The sequence below is a fragment of the Ochotona princeps genome, chromosome X (genome assembly GCF_030435755.1).
Source record: "Ochotona princeps isolate mOchPri1 chromosome X, mOchPri1.hap1, whole genome shotgun sequence".
NCBI lineage: Eukaryota > Metazoa > Chordata > Mammalia > Lagomorpha > Ochotonidae > Ochotona > Ochotona princeps.
In genome coordinates, this window is record NC_080865.1 from 51283185 (window position 1) to 51292039 (window position 8855).

General features: G+C 35.1%; 1 protein-coding gene across 1 annotated transcript in view; it reads right to left on the bottom strand.

The window, feature by feature from the left end:
* Positions 1 to 7041, bottom strand: part of HDX (highly divergent homeobox) — a 123045-nt gene extending 116004 nt beyond the window's left edge. Inside the window, exon 1 of the mRNA XM_004592790.3 lies at positions 6893 to 7041. The gene's annotated coding sequence lies outside the window, so the exon portion shown is untranslated. The remainder of the gene's footprint in view (positions 1 to 6892) is intronic.
* Between the last annotated feature and the right edge of the window lie 1814 nt (positions 7042 to 8855).

Consider the following 8855-nt stretch of genomic DNA (forward strand, 5'->3'; position numbering starts at 1 on the left):
AAATGAATTAAGTATGTCAAAGAGATATCTTAAGTTCTTTGCAGTATTATTCATAATAGCCAAGATATGGATAGATGAATAAAGAAAATATGGTACGTACATACATAAAATGGAATGTTCTTTGGTTTTAACAGGGAAAAAATTCTTGTCATTCACAACAACATGGAGGACATTTTGTTAAGCGAAATAATCCAGACACATGAAGATAAATATTGCATGATTCCATTTATATGTGGAATCTTAAAACATCAAATACTGAAATTGAGAGTAGAATGATAGGTAACAGGGTCTAGTAAGGGCTGCTATACTGGGTAGACATCAGTCGAGCTACACAAAATTTCCCTTAGACTGGAAGGATAAGTGTAAGAGCTCTGTTGTACAAGTTGGTGACTACAGTTAATAACATGCTTGAAAATTACTAATGCAGTAGATTTTAGAAATCAAATATGTGAGCTAACAGGTCAATTATCTTGATTTAGCCATTATAAAATGTATGCATATTGTCAAAGCATTATGGTCTACAACATAAGCACATAATTTTTTTTCACAGAAAAATTATAAAAAAATATCTGTACAAATGTTCTCAGAAGGCCGAGGAAATGCTTAGTGACACAAAAGCCACACAAGTGTATAACCCTAACCTTACATCCATGGGTAAAGTTCCATCATACTTTGGAAGAAAAAAACAAAACTTATTTCCTAAACTGTTAGAATCTACCTCTGGCTTCTGTTTGAAGTACTCTAAGATACTCAATAATTATTCCATCAAATGTCTTTTAGTTGAGTTTTATGTGTATAAAACAGAAATTTTGTCCTTATACTTACTGAAAATGCTGTTTATGTGTGCATGTGAATATATGAGTATCATGGGATTTATTTTTAAGGTTATATAAGTGAAATAAAAATTACAAATTAAAAATTACCATGAAATTGGTAGACCTGTGAAAATATATTCTTAGACTCCTAGTCATCAGCAGATCATTGTTTGAGAGATACTGTATTATGTCAATATTGTGGCATTTAAAAGAAAGCACATTACTGCCAAATCAAATCAAATCAAATCAGATACAAGAATACGTCAAAAAATTCCTAGAAAATTGAGTTAAAAGAGAAATCTACTTTGCTACAAAAATATAAAATCCATATGTGCTTAACTCATTATATGCATTTTCTATGAACTTTCTGAAGTATCCTTATATGTATCTGAAGAACAGAATTAGCATTAATTCCTGATATTTTTGTTGCTAATGTGCTTTTCCTGCCCAGTTACAGTTCTTGTCTAGTTTTTTGAGGCACAAAGAGAAGGATTCTTTTTTTTTTTTTTTTTTTTTTTTTTTTTTTGAGAAGGATTCTTACACAGCTAAAATCTTCTTGGTAGTAGTCAAATCAGATCTGAACATATGGGATATATTATCCAGGGTCTGATCACAGACATATTCAGCAATTATTATTTAATCACAAACTTTCAGTTTAGGCAACCTGATTATTATTTACAAAAAATCATCAAGGTTTCTTAGAAACTATAATTTTGTGAATGATGAGAACATATATCATTTCAATATATATTTCAATATATTATTGCAAGCGCCAAGAATCAAAGAAAGTTTGTTACAAAATAACACCTTTCTCTTTAAGCCATTGGTTTCAATATCATTTGAATTTATTTCTTGAATATGTATTTTATGTTTAAACATAAGTCTTAGACCAGTTTCAAAGGGGGTGAGAGGGTCAAAAGAGCAAAAGTGTTTCCAAAATAATATATTTATTCTTTTTCTTTAAAGTAGAGTGTAGGAAGGTGGGCAATGAACAGCAGGGATGGTAGTAGTTACAATAGTTTCTTAAAGAGAGGTTTAACACATGTTTGAGGACTTTCCCTGAACTTAATATTCATTACTAACATACGGATTTAACATCTTACGGAAATAATAGAACAATAGAAATCTACAGTTATACATAGCAGCTGTTGTGAAGATAATATGATTTTACAGATAAATAAGCTAAGGTTCAGATATCTGCTGTAATATATTTTAGAACTTGTTTTGCTCGAAGCGTCTAGTATGTGTTATTTTCTTTAATGTCTAAATTCTTGGTCAAATACCCAGAACATTATAGAACACAGAACAACTAACTAAATATTTTTGAAGATGATGATATTTAGATATCAACAAAAGGAAAACCCTGGCAGCACTAGTTTTTTAAAGCTACTGTCACTCAGTATCAAAATTTAGGTGGTTTAAATCATGGAAATTTATTCTCTCACAATTTTGAAGACTAGATAGCTGAACTCTGGATTTTGAAAGGCCTAGTTCTTTCTGAGAACTGGGAAAGAAGTACTTTTCAGGCTTCTCTCCTTGGCTTATATTCATACCTTCACATGGCATTCATCTTATATATGTGCCTGTATCTTAAGGTCCCTTTTTTATAACACCGTAGCCCAGTATGACCTCATTTTAATATAACTGGTTGCATCTGCTATCACCCTATTTCTAAGTAAGGGTGAATTCTGAGATACTGGGGGATAGAATGTTAATACACGAATTTGGAATGGGGACTGATACAGCAGAAATAACAATTGACTAACTGTTCATTTCAATAAAAAATACAACATGCCGGACTATGGTTTTTTATGTGTTGAATTCTTTATTTAGCAGAGTCATTAAGCCTTGTAACTATAATGTAAATTAAGAATATTATCTGCAAAAATAAATAAAATATAAGTTGAAAAAAGGGAAAGAGCAATGCTACTAGAAAATCGGTTTCAGATCATTTCTTTCTCAAGTAACACATCTATTTCATCCACAAAATACACAATAGGTAGATCAAGCTATCCAAATAAGAAATTATTAAAGCAATAAATTAGTGAAGAAGAACACATAATCTTATGATGTAGTGTTTCATAAAAACCAATGAAGAAGTACTTTCACCATTGGCTTTTTTGATAGTGTGAAAGAATATGTCTATGAGCCTTCCACTACTGAAGCCATTGGAGGATACCACAATGACTCCTTTCCATCGAACTTCAAGATTTATGTAAAAATGTCACCTCAATGGGAGAAAAGGGAAGATATCACAGGCATTAGATGCCCTGAAAGAGAAGTTAGGAAGGGATGTGTGTGTGTGTGTGTGTGTGCGCGCGCCTGCAACTACAGCCAGAGACCTGGATCCTAGCTAAAGTCATACCAAGAATTCATTACATGACCTTGGTAATTAACACTTGATGATTATACATCAAGTAGACCTATACTTGTTTCTGTGTAGTCTAGGCAATTTAGCTGTTAGGAACATCAGTTTTCTCCTTTTTAAAAATTTCAAATAATACCAGAGCATATCTCATAGAAATGTTGTGAGGTTTCAACATTTTACAATATATACAAAGTTGCTAGCACAATGCCTCATTCTAAATTAAAAAATAATCACATTTCTTAACTAAATGGATTAAGTTGGAAATTACGCTTTAAGCCAGTCCATAAAAGGCAATCACCGTATTTTTTTCCTGATCTGTGACAACAAATACTCAGAACACCAAAAAATGGGATCTGCAAACAAGATTAACATCATGAGATTTAATTACTATTTACAGCTCTTGTTTCTATACTGCTGAGCAATTTTAAGATTTCCATACCTTACCTATTGATTATGAAACTAACAGAAAATATGCCATTGCATAATTTGTAGAAAAAATAAGAGAAGACAAGAAAGGAGAAGAGGGTGGATAGAGGGAGGAGCCTCTATGCTTCTAAATCTATATCATGAAATAGGTGAAATCTAATCACTTTATATATATGTGTATGTATATACAGTAAAAAATATATATAAAGTAAAAAATACACATATATATATAAAGTATAAAAGAGTAAAAGAGATACTAGCACTTAATATTGGTAAGGCACTTCATTTTGGGGGGGGGCTACATTAGAATGGATTAAGATTATTATTAGAAAAATGCTTCCAGCTCAAAATCTACAACTCAAATGAGAAAACTCAATGGCACCCTCTCATTTAGATAAGGTAGGAATAATAAAACAAATCTTAAAATACACACATCCTACTTTGATTTTTTTAATATTTTAAGCTCTCTAAAAATAACAGCACATTCCTAAACACTGAGTTTCATAGAGTTGTCCAAACAGTTTTGTCTATTGGTCTATTTGTAAATGTCTAGGAAAGTCTTATTGCACTACAGTCTGACTGCAAGCTAAACACTTTTTCATGGCTGGAGTGTGGACTCGCATAAAGTACATTATAAGAAAAAAAGGTAACTGAGAAATGATTTTCCTTCATAATGGGTTAAATTATGGTTCACTTACAATAATCTATAATAGTTTTTAAATTTACAGACTATCATGTCTTTCTGAACTGCTTCTATTCATATTCCTGAGTCACAAACCTCTGTGATTCCAGGACAGTACCTCAAAGAGAAGCTGCAGACACAGTTAAATCTACGTAAAGCCTCCACATTAAACCACCCCCTCACTATTTTTTTTTTTAAGTAAAATGAGTTGTGTGAGATAATTCACTTTGAACGCCCAAAGATTAGGAAACTGGCATCAAATAAACTACATTATGCATATGACAACCACCACAATGATTAGATTTGATTCAAAAGATGTACAACTGATGTACAAGGGAAAGTACTATCAAACACAATCAATATGTGAAATGCAATTGAAAATATAATGCAACAAATTAATTGGTAGATGTTGTGAAAAGATACATGATGCAATGTTATAAGAAAGAAATATAGAGCAGTGAAATATCTCCTAACTTTGTACTTTCACAATGGGAACAGAATTACTTTTGGGATAATGTTTCCTTGATCTTCTTTATGAGGACATATCATAATCATAGGCACTTATTATATAAAAGCTCTGTAATACCTTTTCTACTGACTTCTACTGAAATTTATTCAATCACTGGAAGGTCTGTGCATGAATAATGATGAATAACTTTCACATATATACTGTTCTCTGTATAACAATATTATTTCTTTCCACAGCAAATTGCTTTCTAGGACAAAAAAAAAGAAATGATTTTTACGGTTATAGCTATTTTGATTAGCTGTCAAGATGCTCTACGAAATTGATAAGGAGATAGATGGCAGGGTCCTCACCTTTAAGGTAGGGCTTAAAACCAAGTTCAGGAGTCTAGTCTAACAAACACACACATGCAACACATACACCCAAATAATAAAACAGTAGAAGACTGGGCAAAAGAAAGCAGACAAATCTGACAAAAAAGAAAGTGTTGTAAATCTGAAGAAAAATTAAGGTCATTAGCAGCTGGGTTTGACTTGGAATGCACTTACAGAGAGGTGTGACATGGGCTGAGCTTCAAAATTGGGTAAGATCTGAATTATTTAGGAAGACAGAGAATCCTCAATGAGTGGGATAGCTGTGATATAGGAGCAAAGAGATGGAGCTATGGTGTTCATGGAACATCAAGTAGATTTGTGCACTGCAGGATAGATAAAATACCTGGTACAGTACAATGAGAGCAGATCATGAATTTTTTATACTTCATGTTGGATTTGGCTTGGAACAACAGAATATACAAAACCAATAATATTTTAGTGAAAGAAACTGACTTGAAGGAAGAATGCTTAGAAATTAATCCCACAGAATAAATTGAGGACCTGGTGATAGGTCAAGGCCATTCAGGAAGCTCCTGCAATGACTGGGTGGGTGATGATGATAGTTTCAATTGTAGAGGAAAGAAGAATAGTGTGGGATGTATTGCAAAAGGAAACTTCCTGGGACATAACAATCCCTTAAATGCGAGAAATGAAGAAAATTTGCGATTCCTCATAGTCCTAAACCCATGTTAAGATTGTGGAGAGGAGTTAATAATACTGTATTATACAAAACGAATGATAGCAGCAGGTTTTCCTTCACAGTTGCTGAATAATAATACATCTCTGTTTGAAACGTACTCCAAAGTAGGACTTAACTTCGATACTTCTTGCAGAGAAATATGGACTAAAGATTTATGGGAGACTGAGCAGAAGAAGAGAAAGAGGAACATGAAAGAAAAATTTCTTTACTGAGTCTCTACAATGTGTTCATTCTGGCTCTTTCCAAAGATTTTAAAGTTCCAAAGCATGGTGGCACTCCAAATAAAAGCTCCTTGGATTCATTTGAGTAGTTTTTTTTTTCCTTTGAACCCTTTTCTACATAAAGTATTCCCTGAATTATTTCCATTAGTCTAGTTCTACTGTCTATAGAGATTAAGAATTTGTCTTCTCAATTGTATTACGCTTATTCAGGGGCCGGGTACAGTCAGTAGGCTAAATTAAACATCACTGGCATATTGCTTCTCATCAACTGGCGCTTGAAACATCACAAGGACAACAAACTCCACAACCCTTCTCACATTCAGCCCAGACAGGATTCGGCCCCACCCCCTTCAGTGGAACGGAAAACGCGCCTGCGCAAACTGAAGCCTATTCTCTTCGCTGTGAGCCCCCACCTCCTTCCGCCAAGGTGCAAATGCGCAAGCGCAGCGCCCTCGGTGCGTTAGAGTAGGGCTGTGAGAAATCTGTCCAGTGAAATCTGGAAGTGGTAGAATTCAACATCGTTCTTTCTTCGGAGGCAGAGGCGCCACTTTCTCCTACTACCGGGCCAGAAGAGCGACTCATAAGTCGCCCTTTCTCGGAGCAAAGTCCTTTGCTTTTTGGCAATGCCCACTGTATTCCTGTCTTCAGCTCGTTTCTAACCTCACGCTGCCGCCAGCTTTTGCTGGGAGGGGAGAGGCACTTAGCTTCCCAGAAGCCGCACCAATTTGTTGTCTGCCTTTTTAGGCCAAGGAACCTAGCGGCCCCCCACTGGGCAAAGCATTATCCGGTGCTTTGCCCGCCCTCCTTCGCCCTTCACACCCACCCAGGTTGGGTGCTTACCTCGGGCGTGGTGCGGTCACGGAAGGGATCAGAGGATCCCAGATCAGGCCAGTGCTGGGGCAGGCGGATTCAGCGAGATTTTTCCTGGGTCTCCACTGCCGCCTCAGACAATGAAATCAGCGTGTCCGATCATCAATTCTCATCATGATCGTGACGTCACTAAAGACAGCGGCCAATGGGAGCCCGAGATCAGCTCCGGACAGTCCCTGGCCTCAGCCCAGAACCCAAGAGTGGGGAGGGGGGAGGACAGATGGCTGCCTGTAGTGGGGCTGCTTCTTCCCTGTACAAATTAGTTACATCTATGGCCAGGACTGCACCTTTCCCTCTCTGTAGCTGTGAACATCCACCATTCCTATGCCTATATAGTTACACGCCAGCCATTTAAGCAGGTGTTTGGTCTTCCAACTTGAGATTTGCCTTCAGCAAAATTGCTGCGCACAGCAAAAACAAACTGACAGCAGAAAGAAATGGAATCTTTGGTATTCGGTTGACAAGTGCATATTCACTTTTACTAAAATCAAGGTGTCTACGGATCCTGTGGAATTTTTCAGTAAGAGTGAATGTACTATGACGTATGACTGGTAGACTGTGACGAATGATGCAAGAAATTATGGATCCTGTTCAGCAAACTTCAACAGCCATTCTATCAGATTATGTGTATGATCACTATTACAGAAAATAAAACGCCATATCAATTTTATATCAGTAAACAGTGACTTGATATACTACACCGCCTAAATTTGTTGGATATTATAAGATGTAAAATCCATCGATTTTGAAGAAAAGATTAATCAACAGTAAATATTGAAAACAATAAAGTACATAATATCTGCTCAGTTGTGAATTACAGACAAAAGGTACACGGAGGTGGGGGAGTGGTCTATAATTACACATGAGGCATTCTTGGCTGTTGGATAAGACAGGCTGGAACATCTTGCCCTGAAGTAAAGTACAGTGACCACAGATGATGATAATGTACTGCCTATATTTTAAGTACTAAAAGAAATGACTTTCAAAATGTCACATGGTAATACATAAGTAGGAGGATAACTCGAGAAGTTCACAGCAAATGGAGTTAAAAGATACACCTATTTTCATGCATAATAATTTTGAAATGCATGGGGGTTTTTTCCATATAACACATTTTTCATCAACTTTCTGAAAGCTTGTAGTGCAGGATGTGAAGTAGTTTATAATGATGCCAGTGTAAAACATGTTGAATGTTAACTGAGAATTAATGGGAGATGGGATAGGTTTAATAGAAAAGCCATTTAAAATAGAGACGTTTGATTTGATTAAAAACTACCAAGTGTCCTGGGGGCACAGGACCTAAACCCTACTCATTAAGCCATTTCCAAAGCAGCAGACTTGACTTTTTAAAATGAAAGTTAGATCATATCCGGTCTCAAATTATTCAATGGTGTCCACTCACATTGTACAATAAAATGCATATTTCTTATTTTATTTTTTATACTTGTTAAATTTTATTTTATAAAGGGAACATATGTAATGTATTTCACAATTCGGATTTTTAGGAGTAAAGTGATACTTCTCACCCTAGCTTTTCCTTTTTCCCTTTTGAAAAAAAAAATGTTACAATAACCTATTTTCAGTTACCTTAAAAATTATAAGCTTAACTTGCTTTACTTAGATAAAGATTTCAGCAAACAGCAAGTAGAAAAAATAAGCTATTTCTTTACTTGTGGCTATAAGCAATAATTAAATCTCAAAATTTCATTTTGGTCATATAGAACCCATTTGTGCGTATGTGTGTGTACTCTGTATTGTAGGTATCACGGTTCAAGAAAAATATATGATATTTATCTTTGTGGTGCTGGCTTATTTCACTAAGCATTAATGATATTCAGTTTAATCAATTTTGTTACAAAAGACAGGATTTCCTTTTATGACTGAGTAATATTCCATAGTGCATTTTAACCTTGTAAAAGACTTTAAAAGAGCT